At 37.6% G+C, this 21,629-nt stretch overlaps 1 long non-coding RNA gene across 1 annotated transcript; it reads right to left on the reverse strand.

Annotated features, from left to right (window-relative positions):
- Positions 1–9,806: 9,806 nt before the first annotated feature.
- LOC126586034 (uncharacterized) lies at positions 9,807–17,299 on the reverse strand. Its single transcript, XR_007610722.1, has 2 exons — positions 16,782–17,299; positions 9,807–10,622 (listed from the first exon to the last, which is right to left on the reverse strand). It is a non-coding gene; the product is annotated as an uncharacterized LOC126586034 (long non-coding RNA).
- Positions 17,300–21,629: the final 4,330 nt, after the last annotated feature.

The raw sequence follows: 21,629 nt of genomic DNA on the forward strand, positions 1-21,629 counted from the left end.
CGTGTATAATCACTAAAGGGAGAATTGAAAGTAAGTTTCAATTCACAATCGATTTGAAATGGTTTTAATCGCCCACTGCTTCGCTAAAAGGAACCTAATGGATCGTACACCGTGTAAGGTGGAGATTGAAGAAACAATGGAGATGAGTAAGAATAATTAAATGGTTTAATTATTTATGGCAAGGATTAATTAATATGTTAATTAATCAAACGAATAAGTTCGTTAAAGACCTCGGGATAGTTTTGGACCTTAAGGCCCAATGGGCTTCGAACGTCAAGCCCATTGAATTAAGTTGTATGACAACTTAATGAATAATGATTCACAAAGGCCCAATTAGCCCAATAATACCCTAAGGCCAACCATTTAGAGATGGAGTGATTTTTGGACTTATTTACAAGTTTGCCATTCCAATGAATTAAGGTATAAATATGACTTTATAGCCAAAATTCATTTAGGTTTTTTCTTTTGGGGAAAGGATGAGAACATAAGCTCTCCTTTCTCTCTAAAGTGGCCGGCCTCCTTGGAGGGTTTAGCTAGCAATCCTACTACTCCAAGGTCACTCATTTCTTCTCCAATCTAACCTTGGTGAAGAGACTTAGAGGTTCTCAATTTTGGGAACTTGGAGAACCATTTCATCCATCCAAATCCATAGATCTAAGATGCAAGGAATGAAGGCCCTCTCTTTAGGTGATTAGCCTTTGCTTATGCAAAGAGGAATCTACAAAGGTATAATTTCTCAACTAACAAATGTTGTTTTAAGTTGAGTCAAGGTTCACCAATCTACTAGGCTTTGAATTTCATGGTTAATGTTTTGTTTTTAAGTGCATACAAGCATGATTCCGCCTTTTAATTGTTAATTGCATGCTATAGATGTTGCTTAAATGAACATGTTTTTCACAAAATTTCCTTCACCGCCGACTGCTGAGGCTCCGTCGACTATTGAGACTTCTCCTAAGCAGCCTTTGTGAAGGCTCCCTCTTGTATTTTTCTGCCTCCTGTTCATTTTCAACGAATTTTAATGTAAAATACCTTGCATATATGTCAATGTTTCAAAATTAAACCCACACCAAAAACAATTAAACAAGCAACAAATAAAAATGACAATCATGGGAAAATAAAATTGCAGAAAAGGGAAGGATTTTAGGAACGCAAAACATGGGTTGCCTTCCAAGAAGCGCTTGCTTTAACGTCTTGCAGCCGGACGACACTTCCTTCTAAGCTTGGATAGGGCCCACGGCACTGAGTGGGATTTCTTCCACAATCTGCCCCACATTACTCTCATAGTATAGCTTCAGGCGATGCCCGTTCACTTTGAATTCGTCACTATTCCTTAAGCTTTTAACTTGGACTGCACCATGGGGAAAAACATTAGTGACAACAAATGGCCTAATCCACTTAGACCGTAACTTACTAGGGAATAATCGTAGACGGGAATTGAATAGTAGCACTTTCTGTCCAATTGAGAATGTTTTTCCCCGAATCATTTCGTCATGAAACACCTTTGTTTTCTCCTTGTAAATTCGTGCATTCTCATAGGCTTCGTTCCGTATCTCCTCAAGTTCATTCAGTTGGAGCTTCCTATTCATTCCAGCAGCATCTAAATCCAAATTGAATGTTTTAACAGCCCAGTGCACTTTGTGCTCCAAGTTCCACAGGTAGGTGACACGGCTTACCGTAGATTAGTCGAAATGGAGACATCCCTATAGGTGTTTTGTAGGCAGTACGGTATGCCCATAGTGCATTATCTAAACGCAAGCTCCAATCCTTCCGGTTTGGCCCAACAATCTTCTCCAAGATTTGCTTGATTTCTCTATTTGAGACTTCGGCTTGGCCACTTGTTTATGGGTGGTATGGCGTGGAAACCCGATGCTTCACATTGTACTTTTTAAACAACGCCTCAATGGTGTGATTACAAAAGTGGGAGCCTCCATCGCTTATGAACACCCTCAGCATGCCAAATCTGGAAAAGATGTTAGTCTTGATAAAATCTGCCACCACTCTAGAATCGTTAGTATGGGTGGCTTTGGCTTCCACCCATTTTGACACATAATCAACGGCTAACAAAATATAAGTAAAACCATATGAGGGCGGAAAGGGTCCCTTGAAATCCATACCCCATACATCAAAGATCTCCACATTAAAGATGGGGGTTTGAGGCATTTGGTCTTTGGCACCGATTGTACCTGTTCTTTGGCATCTATCACAAGTTATACAAAATGTTCTAGCATCCTTAAACAATGTAGGCCAATAGAAACCACTCTCTAAAACCTTAAGGGCTGTCATTTGGGTGCCAAAATGACCCCCCACATGCATAACTATGGCAAAATGCAAGAATTGAATTAAACTCGGAATTATGCACACATCTACGAATAATCTGGTCAGGACAATACTTCCACAAATATGGATCATCCCACACATAAAATCGTGCATCATTTCTGAGTTTATTACGTTTGTATTTATCTATAGTGCTAGGAACTTGTTTTGTGACCAAATAATTGACCAAATCAGCATACCAGGGCTCACTTACCTCTAGGGACAGCAATTGTTCATCAGGGAAGTTCTCTAGAATGGGTAAAGAGTCCTCCTCGTGCACCAAACGGCTGAGGTGGTCAGCCACCATGTTTTCACTCCCCTTTTTGTCTCTTATTTCAATGTTGAACTCTTGAAGTAGGAGCATCCAATGAATCAGCTTTGGTTTGGCCTCCTTCTTGGTGAGGAGGTACTTCAACGCTACATGGTCAGAATATACAATCACTTTAGTGCCAAGTAAGTATGAACGAAATTTATCTAAAGCAAATACAACTGCAAGAAGTTCTTTCTCAGTGGTAGAATAATTCAATTGAGCATCATTTAGTGTCCGGGAAGCGTAGTGGATGACGTGGGGCTGTTTGTTCCTCCTTTGGCCTAAAACAGCACCAATGGCATAATCGGATGCATCACACATTAGCTCAAATGGAAGACTCCAATCTGGTGGCATGATGATGGGGGCCGAAGTTAACATGTCCTTGAGGGCTTTGAAAGCGGTCTTACACTCCTTATTGAACTCGAAGGCTACTTCCTTTTGGAGTAAACGGCAAAGGGGTTGGGCGATTTTTGAGAAATCCTTGATGAATCTCTTATAAAATCCTGCATGGCCGAGAAAAGAACGAACCTCCCTCACCGAAGTGGGAGAGGGTAAGTGACGTACAAGATCTATTTTAGATTTATCAACCTCAATCCTTTTTTCTGATATGATATGCCCCTAAACTATACCTTGTTTGACCATAAAATGGCACTTTTCCCAATTCAAGACAAGATTAGTTTGGATGCATCGTTGTAAGATCAGAGTAAGATTATTCAAGCATGCATCAAATGAGTCACTAAAGACACTAAAGTCATCCATAAACACTTCAATGATCTTTTCCATAAATTCTGAGAAAATACTTACCATACACATTTGGAATGTGGCTGGTGCGTTGCATAGCCCAAATGGCATACGTCGATAAGCAAAGGTACCAAAGGGACATGTGAAGGTAGTCTTTTCTTGGTCATCGGGAGCTATCACAATCTGATTATAACCCGAATAGCCATCAAGAAAATAATAAAATGAATGACTGGCTAACCTTTCCAGCATTTGATCAATAAAGGGTAGCAGAAAGTGATCTTTTCTTGTCGTAGCGTTGAGCTTCCGATAGTTAATACAAACTCTCTATTCGGTTTAGATTCGGGTAGGCACAAGCTCATTATCTTCATTTACCACAGTGACTCCGGACTTCTTAGGAACAACTTGGACCGACGAGACCCAATGGCTATCAGAAATTGGGTAAATCACTCCACAATCTAGTAGCTTGATGATTTCCTTCTTCACAACGTCCATCATGGGAGGATTGAGCCGGCGTTGTGCTTCTCTAGATGGTTTGGCTCTTTCTTCCAAGAGTATTCGATGCATGTAAGTGGTAGGGCTAATTCCCTTGATATCGGCCAATGTCCACCCAATGGCAGTTCTGTATTCCCGAAGCACCCTCATCAACTTGTCCTCCTCTTTTGCAGTGAGTGAAGAAGAGATGATGACGGGCAGCGTCTCTTGCTCTCCCAAAAACACATATTTCAAATGGCTAGGCAATGGTTTAAGCTCTAGGGAAGAGGGCTGGATTACAAAAGGAAGCAACTTGTTAGTCGAATGGTAATTGAAATTAGGTTAGGAGACTTACCAATATGCCTTGGATTTGACTCTAGGGCATCAACCATCTCCACCAATTCTTCTTGAATAGGCACGGCAAGATGTTCCTTGTTGTTGCCGTGTGCATGCCTAAGTGCTAACCCTTCGTTTTTTAGTCCAATGTTTTGCATGAGAGTCTTTTCAAGTGCATCCTCATTCAAATCATCAAGGAATTCTTGCGCCCAAGAGTCAATCACATCGATAGAGAAACAAGAGTGACCATCATGAGGATATCTCATAGCATCAGAAATATTGAAATCAATAACTTCCCCATCAAATTCCATGGTCAATGTTCCCTTGAATACATCTATCTTTGTACGGGCAGTCTTCATGAATGGTCGGCCAAGTAATATTGGTAATTGAAAGGAATGGTTCGAGTCTTCCATTTCAAGCACGTAGAAGTCCGCCGGAAAGACTAGGTGATTCACTTGCACTAAAACATCCTCCAAAACATCTTTTGGATACCTATTAGATCTATCGGCCAGTTGAATGATCACTCCATCATTTTTTAATTCTCCTAAGTTCATAGATGCATATATTGAATAAGACATGACATTTATTAATGCACCTAGATCTAACATGGCAGATTCAAAGCGAGTATTTCCTATAACACAAGGAATTGTAAAACTACCTGGATCTTTGCACTTAGGAGGTAGTTTTCGTTGCAACACAGCTGAGACATTCTCACTTACCCTTACCACCTCTTTGTTTGAAGCCCTCTTCCTTGTAGTGCACAACTCCTTCAGGAACTTAGCATACTTAGGGACTTGTTTAATTGCATCTAGAAGTGGAATGTTGACTTGCACCTTTCTAAATGTGTCAAGGATGTCTTTGTCACTCTCATCCTTCTTTGATTGCATAAACCTGCGAGGAAATGGTGCATTGGTTGGAATGGAATTAGAAGTCATGGAATTTGAACCCAACTTACTTTTGGTGGTCAAATTAGGGTGTGTAGATGGCTGCGGCAAAGATTGCTCAATCCTTACCGAAGGCAGGCCTTGCTCTTTCTCCTCAGATTGCATCTTTTCGTCCTCCTTTTGATTGGATTTAGATGGGCTGGGATCAGATCCAACTTTTTGTCCATTTCGCAAGGTGATGGCTTTGGCAGATTTGAAGCCTTCCTTTGGATTCACATCCGTCAAACTAGGTAACTTACCTGGCTCTCTACTAAATTGCCCCATGAACTCAGCAATTTGTCCCATCTGTCTCTTCAATTCAATCACCTATCGAGCTTGATTTTGCACTTCCTTGGCGTAATTATGCATATCTTTGGCTTGATTTTCCTGACCATTCGCCAACGTAGTTAGTAACTGAATAACTTGAGCATTATTAAAAGACGAACCTGAGTTATTTTGGGCAGGTTGCGTTTGGGGTTTTACGGGTGCATACGACATTTGATAGAATCTCGGAGGTTGTTGTCTGAATGCACTTTGTTGTTGGGTTTGTTGGGGCTCCCTCCATTTAAAATTTGGATGATCTCTCCAATATGTATTCGAGAACGGATCATTCCTTGGTTGGTTTTGACTCCCAAAACCCACGGCGTTGGCAGATTCCCACCCTCCGTTCTCGATCAATTAAGGGCACTTATCCATGAGATGTCCATTCATTGAGCACACGCCATAAGCAGCTACACTTTGTTCTTTTGGTTTTTCAACCACCTGTGAAAGAAGAGTAGTAAGATTAGCCATTTGATTTTGAAGTTCGGAAATAACACTTACCTCATTAACTTGTTGCTGTCGTGGGTTGTTTCTTTGACCAACGCCTTCATATTGTTGAGCATTCAATGCTCGATTAGCAATTAAGGTCTTGGCAGCCATGGGTGTTTTGTCCACCAAAGCTCCTCCCGCTGAGGCGTCTAACATTTGGCGTTCAATTGGTAAAATCCCTTTGTAGAAATATTGAAGAAGAAACTCCTCCTTTATCTGGTGTTGTGGACATGAAGTAACAAGGGTTTTAAAACGCTCACAGTAAGTGGGAAAGGATTCACCTTGGTTTTGCTGAATGCCACTAATCCTTTTGCGTAGTAGAATGACTCGAGAAGTTGGGAAAAGCTTCTCCAAAAATGCCCGTTTCATAATCTCCCATGATGTGACAGTTCCGGGGGCTAGCTTATACAACCAATCTTTAGCATTTTCCAAGAGAGAAAAGGGAAAAGCCTTCATTTTTAGAATGCTCCCATCAACATTCACAGGGGTCATGCTCGAACAAACAACCTCGAACTCCTTCAAATGTTTATTAGGATCTTCCATGGACAACCTATGGAACTTAGGAATATGATGCAATAAATTGGACTTTAATTCGAACTCGTCGGTCTTGTTTTGGGCCACCCTTGGATATTGAATGCATAAAGGCAGAGCATTGTCCAATCCCGAAGCGGAAAGCTCCTTGATTGTTCGATTGTCTACTGCCATATCTTGGACTTCTTCAAAAGTCCTTGCCGTGGCCTCCTCTTGCTCTTCTACTTTGTCTTCTTCAAGATCTGGTGCAGGTTGAGATGGTTGGGGATCTTGTTGATTCCTTGCTCGTCTTAAAGTTCGTTCAAAATCGTCGTCAAAGTCAAAGATGTGCTTATGAACAGGTTGAGAACTTCGAGTCATAAACCACCTAAAATAAGAAAACAAGTAAAATCAGCAACTAGGAACAAAAACACATGAAAATAAACAAAAAGAAATAACAAGGGATTAGCAAAGTTGTTGATCCCTGGCAACGGCGCCAAAAACTTGATGCGAAAATTAAATTAACACACAAATTTAACCCTCTTTTGACAATTGTAGTATAAGTATAAGTAAGGATCATTCTGGACCGGGGATTAGGAGGGCTTGCTAATAACCTCTAAACTGACTCAAAAACATAAAACTAAACTTAAAAACACTTAACAAGACTCACAAGACACAAAGCAAACTTAAAATAATCAAAACAGCTTAAAACAACTAAATAAACTTAAACTAGACACTAGGAATGACTTTGGATGAAAATTGACTTTTACTTGAATCAAAACACTTAAAAACACAAACTAAAACCGATTTGAAACACTTTGAAACAAGAAACTAAAATGGGGGTTTTGATTTGGACGAAGTTGAAACAAACAAACAAGTATGAAAAATTAGACAGATTGTAAAATAAATTTGAGAAATAAGATGATGGATGGGATAGCTAGAGGCTTTTTCTCCACACATGACATTGATGTGAGAATTACTTGACACACAAATTAAACCCTCTTTTTGACAATTGTAGTATAGATGTAAGTAGGGTATCGTTCTAGGCCGGGGATTAGGAGGGATTGCTAATCTATTGTAAATTAATTTAAAAATATTAAATAAGACTCAAGGACACAAAACTAGGCTAAAAACTCTAATAACTCGAAACACACTTAAAATGACTCAAAATAATGAAAACAATTAAATTAAACACTAGGAACTGAAATGGACGGAAATTAAATTAAAAGACTAACAACAAAGAAAACTAACTAAATAATATAATTTAATAATGGATGGGTGTTTGGTTTTGATGAAAAGTAAATTAAACTTAATTAAATTACAGAATTGATAAAAACATAAAATTAAGGTAAAATGATAAATGACGGACTATCTAGAGGGTTCTTCTCCACACATGACACATATGCAACCTAAATTAATTTTCAGTTATTCTTTCAATAAGTTGTGAATTTCAATACTCCAGATTAACCGTGAACAGCACTTTTTTAATCTTCAAGTTTTCCTTAAGTTATTGAATTGGACGGGAAAACGCATACAACAATTCAAAACATTCTTCAAAAGTCCCCTACGTGAAAAGCACAATAGAGATACAATCAAAGATCATTAAACTTTGTGAAAACTATAAGCATTGACGAGACATTTGTAACTATGAAAAGCATGATACTCTTGCCAAGAATTTACTTAACACGATTGTGGATAGCAACCTTCACTACTTGTGAATATAAGTTCATAACGATTAGGTGAAATTCACTTATATTCTAGCATCAAATTCATGCATGTAAATTAAGTATGCATCCTTAATCGACATACAAAAATAAGTTATCAATCAAGCAGTTAAGCAAATTAAATCACAACTCAGAAATCACAACTGAATGTAATCAATTCAAATTACAAATATATTCATGGCTTTGAATTAACCTCTAGCCAAAATAAATTTAATTACACATTATTGAAACAGAAATAAAATAGAAGTTTGGAAAGATTAAACCGAAAGAGAAAAAAGATCTTCTGTGCTTATGCGCAGTTCTCTCCACTCTCCTGCACGTCAACTCCTTGCTGCCTTCTATATTATCTCCCCATGCTCACGCTGCTACTCTCCTTTCTGACCTTCTCTCCTTCCTGCGTCTCTGCGAGCTGCCCAAAGGGCAGCTCCCTTCTCCCGCTCCAAGACCCCCCTGTGCGTCCTCTCCTCTCTCCTTTCTTATTCTTTTCTTTCTGGCCGTTCTCCTCTCTTTTATTATTTTATTCCCTCTTTTCCGCACTACTGCTGTCCGTCCCTTTTTCCATCCTCCCACATGCTGCTTCTTCCACGCTGCAAAGGCAGCGTTCCCCACTCCCACGTCAGTTCCCTTTATTTCCCTGCTGTCCATGACCTGGTCCTCACCTTGCTGTCTCTCCAGCTCACGTTTTCTGCCTTTGCTATCTTTCTTTCATGATTATGCCGTCTGCCTTCATGCCTTGGATTCTTCTTTGACAATATAGTACAAAACTAATTTGTATCATAAACTCTAAATTAGTAGCAGTTGGGAATTAAGAACAAATTCAAGTAACAAATCCAAAACCAATATTCTTTCTGTCTATTATTTAAAACTCATTTGTGCTATTTTTATTTTCTTTGCATAACAAATTCTATAAACACAAAAATAACGTAAATAGCTCAAAATATAAAGAACTAACTAAGAAAAGACGAGTGAATTTGAAGTAAAAATATATATAAATATGATCCGATCAAATACCCCCATACTTAGCTTTTGCTAGTCCTCGAGCAAAACAAAGAAAACATGAAAAAGTACTAACATGAAAAACATTAGTTTCCCCCTATGTGACCCTCATAGAATTTCATTCAAGAAAACAAATCATCAAGAACCATAGCTAGCATCAAGGAACTAATCCAAGTTCATCTTCCTTGATTCAAATATTAGCAATAATCTTTGAATCATCCTTGAAGTGTAGTGTGTGAGATAGCCATGCTAATGCAATTTCAAGTTTTTATTTTTAAGATCATCATATGCAAACTAGCGACCTTCTCACTGGATATGCACTCAATCACACATGTGTTTAGTTTTAATGTGTTTCGCTCAAAGAATCAAATGTGAAATTTCTACCATAAGCTTGCATAAAGATCACTTCTCCACAGTCATAATTGCAAAACTTAAATCAAGAGGACTTTTATTGGATGTAATGAGGTTTAGGGATAGGGTTATTGAAACAAAAGAATAGGAAAACACAAATTCCAAGCTACATTGCAAGCAATTCTTTTCTTTAGATTTATAAGAACTCAAGCTCTCCAACAATTCTTCTAGCACCTCCAACCATACTCTTAAACTGAAACTTTAAAAACTTTATATATATATATATATATATATATATATATATATATATTTTATACAATCTTTCTTTTTTTCTTTTTCTTTTTTCTTTTTTTTTTTTTTTTTTTTTTTTTTTTTTTTTTAATCACAAACATGAAATACCCCCACACTTATTCTTTTGCCAAACATCTTCACAGTATTTCACAAACGTTTCTCATAAGACAATCTCGCATTGCTCGCTTGGAAAGGGTAAGGAAAAATGTTTCAGGTATAAGGATAGACATATCTGGTGATAAGAAATAAAAGGCTCAACAAATACGGCTCAAATTGGCAATCTAATGATATCATTTTTCTTTGGGAAACATGGTTATTTGGGCCATAGTGGTAAACCTAATGCCTCTATCATTTCCAAGTTCATGCAATCAATGACAAACATTTCGAAAGATCGTTACGCAAGTTCTAGAGATGTATCTCACATAAGTTCATCACACATGAAAGAATAGGAGTGTATGAAAAATGCACATACTTTCAATAGGCTCAAAAACTCACATAGGATATATATGGTCACTAAATTCACATATGAAGCTTTAATTCATACTTTAGTTTCACATCAACAAGGCTATGTGCATTTGGTTTTTCAAAGATGATCAAACATGTACAAAACTAACAAGAGAATTAGGAATTTCACAAAACACATGTTAACTAAGTTCTTGATAATCATGATTCAAATTTTATCCAATTATATCGTTGGGTCGGGAAACTAACAAAAATCTAATTCAAAACAATAAGGGAAACAAGACAATATTTTTGGATTTTTTTAAATTTTCCGATTTTTTTATTTTTATTTTTTTAAGAAAACAAAAAGTAACAACACAGAAACAAATGAAATTCTAGAGATTTCTACCCCCACACTTAAACTTGACATTGTCCCCAATGTCAGAAAACACTATAACGCAAATAAAAATAAAATAAAATAAATAAATAATAAGAAACAAAATAAAGCAATTGGATTGAAAACTTCCCTAATTTGCAGTAAAATCAAGCGATGACCCCCAAGCTAAAATTCTGCAATCAACTTCAAGGGTGGAAATAACCAAAAGTTCCTGCAAAGAAAAGAAATAATTCAGTTAAGTAACGCAAGAAAATTAATTAAAAAAAAATTGCAAACGAAAAATTGAAAATTACGATAAAAGATAATGAATAAAACTAATAAATAATCATTGGTCGTGCTTGTTGACTTTCCACAGCTTTCCTCTTGAACAGGGTGACACTTAGCTTTTCACTTGCAAGTGATGATTTTATGCTATTGTACTGCGAGGCTTTGCTCTTTGGCGAATGTGCCCTCCAAATGTTGTTGAAGCTTCTCGAGTTCTTCAACTCGGACTCCTTGTGCTGGTTTGATTGTACGAGCTGCATTCTTCTCTGCTTGTTTCCTCTACATGGCGGGCAGGCACAAGGTAGCTGTTTTGGTCTGATTCTTTCTTCAATCTTTCCAAGTGCCCACCTCTTGCTTTCTTTCTCCTTGTCCCTAGCTGAGGATGAATCAGCACGTTGTCTCCACATGCTTCGAGGAATCATTTTCACCTCCCTTACTTGTCCCCCAAGTAGATGTGGTAGACAAAACGGAAGCATAAGATGAAGAAAATGAGTACTCGAGAGCAAGGCTAGGTAAGCAATCAGGAAGGGGTTCCAGGCAGTTGGCTCCAGATTGGAAGATTGATACCAAGTGCTGGCTGATTACTTTTTTTCTCCTTGTCGTAAAACAAAGACAAGGAGAAGGACAGGGAGAAAGCATGATATGAGATACTCTTGCTTTCAACCTTTATGATATGAAATACTTTTGCTTTGAATGGGTTGTTCGCAGGAGTATCCCAAGGAATGAGGAACACAGAGTGACTCGAGAGGGTTCTTTGGGAATGCATTCTCGGAGATGAAGAAGTGCTGAGAGGGTATGCCTTTGCTGTGGAAGGCGAAGGTAGATACTTATGGGACTTTTCTTCACAACCGGAACTATTCCCTCACTCATTGTCGACAGCCGGTGGATGGATGAATAGTACAAATTACGCGCTTTCTGACAAAGCTGCCCGTAATTTCCGCAAAGCAGATTCCTCATTGATATCTGGAATTGGCGCTTCGAGCTCTGAGCATCGTCGATTGTAGAGGTAGCATGTGACACGTGCGAATAAATCTGGAAAAGAAGATTTGCCCGTGGGTTGAAGCCCAGCTTTTGAGAAAGCTAGCGTGTCTTTGACTGTTGAATTTCCCTCTTCGATTTCTGAATTGGTGCTTCGACAAACTGCTCGAGATTTCCGCAAAGCAATTTGCGTGTGACAAGTGACGACATGTTTGGACAAATTGATCTTTTGAAATCCGGGGTTCGGCTCGTGGTTTCTGAGCAAGCCCAGCCTTTAAGAAATGAAACGCCTCTTTTGAGAAAAGAATCCGGCTTTTGAGAAAGGAGCCCCGACTCTTCGATTTGCGAGAGGACGCTTCTCTGAGGAGCGCCTCTCCGATTTCTTCTTTTTATAGAGGCGCTAATTGTGTTCCACAACACACTTGAGCTCCCTCTTGTAAACACTCCCTTCTTGCACTTCTGAAATCTTAATCTGTCCGACTCTCTTCTTTCTTCACCACCTTCAGAAAATGTCTGGCCCTTCTGATCGTCGTTTTGACTTGAACATTGGTGAAAAGGCAGCTCCGCCTTCACCAGACAACATATGGCGCCCATCTTTCATATCCCCTACCGGTCCCCTTACCGTGGGGGATTCGGTGATGAAAAATGATATGACAGCTGCGGTGGTGGCCCGGAACCTTGTCACCCCAAGAGATAACAGACTGCTCGCTAGACGATCTGATGAATTGGCGGTTAAGGAGTCTCTGGCTCTTAGCGTGCAGTGTGCGGGTTCTGTGTCCAACATGGCCCAACGCCTATATGCTCGAACACGTCATGTTGAGTCGTTGGTGGCTGAAATACAGAGTCTCAAACAAGAGATTAAAGGGCTCAAGCATGAGAATAAAGAATTGCACAAGCTCGCACACAGCTATGCCACTAGCATGAAGAGGAAGATTGACCAGATGCAGGACACCGATGGTCAAATTTTACTTGATCATCGGAGGTTTGTGGGTTTGTTCCAACAACATCTGCCTTCGTCTTTTGGAGCGGCACCGCGTAGTGAAGCTCTAACTGATCAACCTCTGCCGCCTCCTCCTTCTGTGGCCCCGCCGACTGCTGAAGCCCCGCCTACTACTGAAGCACCACCCGACCAATGAATACTATTAGTTTACATCATTGTAAAATATTTGTACTTTTTTTATTATTATTATTATTTTTTTTTTAAATTTTTTTTTTTTATTTTTTTTTTATGTATTTTTTTTTTTATCATTAATTTTAAATTTTATCTTTTTTTTATCTTTTTTTTTTATTTTTTATATATATGTAAATTAATGTAAAGAGACTTGGTTAACCTTCCCCCACACTTAAACTAAATAACACAAACTCACAGAAATCAACCAAATAACACAACTAACTAAACAAAACAAAATGAAAGCAGTAAAGATAAGGGTGGAAGAATGCAAAGTTGATTGGGTTAGCGATTCCAAAGTCTCCCTTCGTTGAATGCTTGGGTTGCCTCCCAAGAAGCGCTTGATTTAACGTCTTTAGCCGGACGCATCTTTCCTTTAAATTTCCCTCGGCTCCATTTGAACCTAAAATCAAAGAAAGAAAAATAAATCAAATATCAAAAGTAAAATACACAAACACCAATATAAACATAAACAAAAACAAAAATAAAAGGATTAGCAAAGTTGCTAATCCCCGGCAACGGCGCCAAAATTTGATGCGTAAATTACTTGACACACAAATTAAACCCTCTTTTTGACAATTGTAGTATAGATGTAAGTAGGGTATCGTTCTAGGCCGGGGATTAGGAGGGATTGCTAATCTATTGTAAATTAATTTAAAAATATTAAATAAGACTCAAGGACACAAAACTAGGCTAAAAACTCTAATAACTCGAAACACACTTAAAATGACTCAAAATAATGAAAACAATTAAATTAAACACTAGGAACTGAAATGGACGGAAATTAAATTAAAAGACTAACAACAAAGAAAACTAACTAAATAATATAATTTAATAATGGATGGGTGTTTGGTTTTGATGAAAAGTAAATTAAACTTAATTAAATTACAGAATTGATAAAAACATAAAATTAAGGTAAAATGATAAATGACGGACTATCTAGAGGGTTCTTCTCCACACATGACACATATGCAACCTAAATTAATTTTCAGTTATTCTTTCAATAAGTTGTGAATTTCAATACTCCAGATTAACCGTGAACAGCACTTTTTTAATCTTCAAGTTTTCCTTAAGTTATTGAATTGGACGGGAAAACGCATACAACAATTCAAAACATTCTTCAAAAGTCCCCTACGTGAAAAGCACAATAGAGATACAATCAAAGATCATTAAACTTTGTGAAAACTATAAGCATTGACGAGACATTTGTAACTATGAAAAGCATGATACTCTTGCCAAGAATTTACTTAACACGATTGTGGATAGCAACCTTCACTACTTGTGAATATAAGTTCATAACGATTAGGTGAAATTCACTTATATTCTAGCATCAAATTCATGCATGTAAATTAAGTATGCATCCTTAATCGACATACAAAAATAAGTTATCAATCAAGCAGTTAAGCAAATTAAATCACAACTCAGAAATCACAACTGAATGTAATCAATTCAAATTACAAATATATTCATGGCTTTGAATTAACCTCTAGCCAAAATAAATTTAATTACACATTATTGAAACAGAAATAAAATAGAAGTTTGGAAAGATTAAACCGAAAGAGAAAAAAGATCTTCTGTGCTTCTGCGCAGTTCTCTCCACTCTCCTGCACGTCAACTCCTTGCTGCCTTCTATATTATCTCCCCATGCTCACGCTGCTACTCTCCTTTCTGACCTTCTCTCCTTCCTGCGTCTCTGCGAGCTGCCCAAAGGGCAGCTCCCTTCTCCCGCTCCAAGACCCCCCTGTGCGTCCTCTCCTCTCTCCTTTCTTATTCTTTTCTTTCTGGCCGTTCTCCTCTCTTTTATTATTTTATTCCCTCTTTTCCGCACTACTGCTGTCCGTCCCTTTTTCCATCCTCCCACATGCTGCTTCTTCCACGCTGCAAAGGCAGCGTTCCCCACTCCCACGTCAGTTCCCTTTATTTCCCTGCTGTCCATGACCTGGTCCTCACCTTGCTGTCTCTCCAGCTCACGTTTTCTGCCTTTGCTATCTTTCTTTCATGATTATGCCGTCTGCCTTCATGCCTTGGATTCTTCTTTGACAATATAGTACAAAACTAATTTGTATCATAAACTCTAAATTAGTAGCAGTTGGGAATTAAGAACAAATTCAAGTAACAAATCCAAAACCAATATTCTTTCTGTCTATTATTTAAAACTCATTTGTGCTATTTTTATTTTCTTTGCATAACAAATTCTATAAACACAAAAATAACGTAAATAGCTCAAAATATAAAGAACTAACTAAGAAAAGACGAGTGAATTTGAAGTAAAAATATATATAAATATGATCCGATCAAATACCCCCATACTTAGCTTTTGCTAGTCCTCGAGCAAAACAAAGAAAACATGAAAAAGTACTAACATGAAAAACATTAGTTTCCCCCTATGTGACCCTCATAGAATTTCATTCAAGAAAACAAATCATCAAGAACCATAGCTAGCATCAAGGAACTAATCCAAGTTCATCTTCCTTGATTCAAATATTAGCAATAATCTTTGAATCATCCTTGAAGTGTAGTGTGTGAGATAGCCATGCTAATGCAATTTCAAGTTTTTATTTTTAAGATCATCATATGCAAACTAGCGACCTTCTCACTGGATATGCACTCAATCACACATGTGTTTAGTTTTAATGTGTTTCGCTCAAAGAATCAAATGTGAAATTTCTACCATAAGCTTGCATAAAGATCACTTCTCCACAGTCATAATTGCAAAACTTAAATCAAGAGGACTTTTATTGGATGTAATGAGGTTTAGGGTTAGGGTTATTGAAACAAAAGAATAGGAAAACACAAATTCCAAGCTACATTGCAAGCAATTCTTTTCTTTAGATTTATAAGAACTCAAGCTCTCCAACAATTCTTCTAGCACCTCCAACCATACTCTTAAACTGAAACTTTAAAAACTTTATATATATATATATATATATATATATATATATATATATATATTTTATACAATCTTTCTTTTTTTCTTTTTCTTTTTTCTTTTTTTTTTTTTTTTTTTTTTTTTTTTTTTAAATCACAAACATGAAATACCCCCACACTTATTCTTTTGCCAAACATCTTCACAGTATTTCACAAACGTTTCTCATAAGACAATCTCGCATTGCTCGCTTGGAAAGGGTAAGGAAAAATGTTTCAGGTATAAGGATAGACATATCTGGTGATAAGAAATAAAAGGCTCAACAAATACGGCTCAAATTGGCAATCTAATGATATCATTTTTCTTTGGGAAACATGGTTATTTGGGCCATAGTGGTAAACCTAATGCCTCTATCATTTCCAAGTTCATGCAATCAATGACAAACATTTCGAAAGATCGTTACGCAAGTTCTAGAGATGTATCTCACATAAGTTCATCACACATGAAAGAATAGGAGTGTATGAAAAATGCACATACTTTCAATAGGCTCAAAAACTCACATAAGATATATATGGTCACTAAATTCACATATGAAGCTTTAATTCATACTTTAGTTTCACATCAACAAGGCTATGTGCATTTGGTTTTTCAAAGATGATCAAACATGTACAAAACTAACAAGAGAATTAGGAATTTCACAAAACACATGTTAACTAAGTTCTTGATAATCATGATTCAAATTTTATCCAATTATATCGTTGGGTCGGGAAACTAACAAAAATCTAATTCAAAACAATAAGGGAAACAAGACAATATTTTTGGATTTTTTTAAATTTTCCGATTTTTTTATTTTTATTTTTTTAAGAAAACAAAAAGTAACAACACAGAAACAAATGAAATTCTAGAGATTTCTACCCCCACACTTAAACTTGACATTGTCCCCAATGTCAGAAAACACTATAACGCAAATAAAAATAAAATAAAATAAATAAATAATAAGAAACAAAATAAAGCAATTGGATTGAAAACTTCCCTAATTTGCAGTAAAATCAAGCGATGACCCCCAAGCTAAAATTCTGCAATCAACTTCAAGGGTGGAAATAACCAAAAGTTCCTGCAAAGAAAAGAAATAATTCAGTTAAGTAACGCAAGAAAATTAATTAAAAAAAAATTGCAAACGAAAAATTGAAAATTACGATAAAAGATAATGAATAAAACTAATAAATAATCATTGGTCGTGCTTGTTGACTTTCCACAGCTTTCCTCTTGAACAGGGTGACACTTAGCTTTTCACTTGCAAGTGATGATTTTATGCTATTGTACTGCGAGGCTTTGCTCTTTGGCGAATGTGCCCTCCAAATGTTGTTGAAGCTTCTCGAGTTCTTCAACTCGGACTCCTTGTGCTGGTTTGATTGTACGAGCTGCATTCTTCTCTGCTTGTTTCCTCTACATGGCGGGCAGGCACAAGGTAGCTGTTTTGGTCTGATTCTTTCTTCAATCTTTCCAAGTGCCCACCTCTTGCTTTCTTTCTCCTTGTCCCTAGCTGAGGATGAATCAGCACGTTGTCTCCACATGCTTCGAGGAATCATTTTCACCTCCCTTACTTGTCCCCCAAGTAGATGTGGTAGACAAAACGGAAGCATAAGATGAAGAAAATGAGTACTCGAGAGCAAGGCTAGGTAAGCAATCAGGAAGGGGTTCCAGGCAGTTGGCTCCAGATTGGAAGATTGATACCAAGTGCTGGCTGATTGCTTTTTTTCTCCTTGTCGTAAAACAAAGACAAGGAGAAGGACAGGGAGAAAGCATGATATGAGATACTCTTGCTTTCAACCTTTATGATATGAAATACTTTTGCTTTGAATGGGTTGTTCGCAGGAGTATCCCAAGGAATGAGGAACACAGAGTGACTCGAGAGGGTTCTTTGGGAATGCATTCTCGGAGATGAAGAAGTGCTGAGAGGGTATGCCTTTACTGTGGAAGGCGAAGGTAGATACTTATGGGACTTTTCTTCACAACCGGAACTATTCCCTCACTCATTGTCGACAGCCGGTGGATGGATGAATAGTACAAATTACGCGCTTTCTGACAAAGCTGCCCGTAATTTCCGCAAAGCAGATTCCTCATTGATATCTGGAATTGGCGCTTCGAGCTCTGAGCATCGTCGATTGTAGAGGTAGCATGTGACACGTGCGAATAAATCTGGAAAAGAAGATTTGCCCGTGGGTTGAAGCCCAGCTTTTGAGAAAGCTAGCGTGTCTTTGACTGTTGAATTTCCCTCTTCGATTTCTGAATTGGTGCTTCGACAAACTGCCCGAGATTTCCGCAAAGCAATTTGCGTGTGACAAGTGACGACATGTTTGGACAAATTGATCTTTTGAAATCCGGGGTTCGGCTCGTGGTTTCTGAGCAAGCCCAGCCTTTAAGAAATGAAACGCCTCTTTTGAGAAAAGAATCCGGCTTTTGAGAAAGGAGCCCCGACTCTTCGATTTGCGAGAGGACGCTTCTCTGAGGAGCGCCTCTCCGATTTCTTCTTTTTATAGAGGCGCTAATTGTGTTCCACAACACACTTGAGCTCCCTCTTGTAAACACTCCCTTCTTGCACTTCTGAAATCTTAATCTGTCCGACTCTCTTCTTTCTTCACCACCTTCAGAAAATGTCTGGCCCTTCTGATCGTCGTTTTGACTTGAACATTGGTGAAAAGGCAGCTCCGCCTTCACCAGACAACATATGGCGCCCATCTTTCATATCCCCTACCGGTCCCCTTACCGTGGGGGATTCGGTGATGAAAAATGATATGACAGCTGCGGTGGTGGCCCGGAACCTTGTCACCCCAAGAGATAACAGACTGCTCGCTAGACGATCTGATGAATTGGCGGTTAAGGAGTCTCTGGCTCTTAGCGTGCAGTGTGCGGGTTCTGTGTCCAACATGGCCCAACGCCTATATGCTCGAACACGTCATGTTGAGTCGTTGGTGGCTGAAATACAGAGTCTCAAACAAGAGATTAAAGGGCTCAAGCATGAGAATAAAGAATTGCACAAGCTCGCACACAGCTATGCCACTAGCATGAAGAGGAAGATTGACCAGATGCAGGACACCGATGGTCAAATTTTACTTGATCATCGGAGGTTTGTGGGTTTGTTCCAACAACATCTGCCTTCGTCTTTTGGAGCGGCACCGCGTAGTGAAGCTCTAACTGATCAACCTCTGCCGCCTCCTCCTTCTGTGGCCCCGCCGACTGCTGAAGCCCCGCCTACTACTGAAGCACCACCCGACCAATGAATACTATTAGTTTACATCATTGTAAAATATTTGTACTTTTTTTATTATTATTATTATTTTTTTTTTAAATTTTTTTTTTTTTATTTTTTTTTTATGTATTTTTTTTTTTATCATTAATTTTAAATTTTATCTTTTTTTTTTTCTTTTTTTTTTATTTTTTATATATATGTAAATTAATGTAAAGAGACTTGGTTAACCTTCCCCCACACTTAAACTAAATAACACAAACTCACAGAAATCAACCAAATAACACAACTAACTAAACAAAACAAAATGAAAGCAGTAAAGATAAGGGTGGAAGAATGCAAAGTTGATTGGGTTAGCGATTCCAAAGTCTCCCTTCGTTGAATGCTTGGGTTGCCTCCCAAGAAGCGCTTGATTTAACGTCTTTAGCCGGACGCATCTTTCCTTTAAATTTCCCTCGGCTCCATTTGAACCTAAAATCAAAGAAAGAAAAATACACAAACACCAATATAAACATAAACAAAAACAAAAATAAAAGGATTAGCAAAGTTGCTAATCCCCGGCAACGGCGCCAAAATTTGATGCGTAAATTACTTGACACACAAATTAAACCCTCTTTTTGACAATTGTAGTATAGATGTAAGTAGGGTATCGTTCTAGGCCGGGGATTAGGAGGGATTGCTAATCTATTGTAAATTAATTTAAAAATATTAAATAAGACTCAAGGACACAAAACTAGGCTAAAAACTCTAATAACTCGAAACACACTTAAAATGACTCAAAATAATGAAAACAATTAAATTAAACACTAGGAACTGAAATGGACGGAAATTAAATTAAAAGACTAACAACAAAGAAAACTAACTAAATAATATAATTTAATAATGGATGGGTGTTTGGTTTTGATGAAAAGTAAATTAAACTTAATTAAATTACAGAATTGATAAAAACATAAAATTAAGGTAAAATGATAAATGACGGACTATCTAGAGGGTTCTTCTCCACACATGACACATATGCAACCTAAATTAATTTTCAGTTATTCTTTCAATAAGTTGTGAATTTCAATACTCCAGATTAACCGTGAACAGCACTTTTTTAATCTTCAAGTTTTCCTTAAGTTATTGAATTGGACGGGAAAACGCATACAACAATTCAAAACATTCTTCAAAAGTCCCCTACGTGAAAAGCACAATAGAGATACAATCAAAGATCATTAAACTTTGTGAAAACTATAAGCATTGACGAGACATTTGTAACTATGAAAAGCATGATACTCTTGCCAAGAATTTACTTAACACGATTGTGGATAGCAACCTTCACTACTTGTGAATATAAGTTCATAACGATTAGGTGAAATTCACTTATATTCTAGCATCAAATTCATGCATGTAAATTAAGTATGCATCCTTAATCGACATACAAAAATAAGTTATCAATCAAGCAGTTAAGCAAATTAAATCACAACTCAGAAATCACAACTGAATGTAATCAATTCAAATTACAAATATATTCATGGCTTTGAATTAACCTCTAGCCAAAATAAATTTAATTACACATTATTGAAACAGAAATAAAATAGAAGTTTGGAAAGATTAAACCGAAAGAGAAAAAAGATCTTCTGTGCTTCTGCGCAGTTCTCTCCACTCTCCTGCACGTCAACTCCTTGCTGCCTTCTATATTATCTCCCCATGCTCACGCTGCTACTCTCCTTTCTGACCTTCTCTCCTTCCTGCGTCTCTGCGAGCTGCCCAAAGGGCAGCTCCCTTCTCCCGCTCCAAGACCCCCCTGTGCGTACTCTCCTCTCTCCTTTCTTATTCTTTTCTTTCTGGCCGTTCTCCTCTCTTTTATTATTTTATTCCCTCTTTTCCGCACTACTGCTGTCCGTCCCTTTTTCCATCCTCCCACATGCTGCTTCTTCCACGCTGCAAAGGCAGCGTTCCCCACTCCCACGTCAGTTCCCTTTATTTCCCTGCTGTCCATGACCTGGTCCTCACCTTGCTGTCTCTCCAGCTCACGTTTTCTGCCTTTGCTATCTTTCTTTCATGATTATGCCGTCTGCCTTCATGCCTTGGATTCTTCTTTGACAATATAGTACAAAACTAATTTGTATCATAAACTCTAAATTAGTAGCAGTTGGGAATTAAGAACAAATTCAAGTAACAAATCCAAAACCAATATTCTTTCTGTCTATTATTTAAAACTCATTTGTGCTATTTTTATTTTCTTTGCATAACAAATTCTATAAACACAAAAATAACGTAAATAGCTCAAAATATAAAGAACTAACTAAGAAAAGACGAGTGAATTTGAAGTAAAAATATATATAAATATGATCCGATCAGACATGTATGCAAATAACTCGATTTTCAGTTACTACTTCATTGAATTATGAATGACAATGCTCCAAATTAACCGTGACATCACTAGTTAACTCTCAGATTTTCCTTGTTTTATTGGATTGGATGACATCATTCGACAATCCAAAACATTC

This window comes from Malus sylvestris, chromosome 2 (assembly GCF_916048215.2).
Source record: "Malus sylvestris chromosome 2, drMalSylv7.2, whole genome shotgun sequence".
NCBI lineage: Eukaryota > Viridiplantae > Streptophyta > Magnoliopsida > Rosales > Rosaceae > Malus > Malus sylvestris.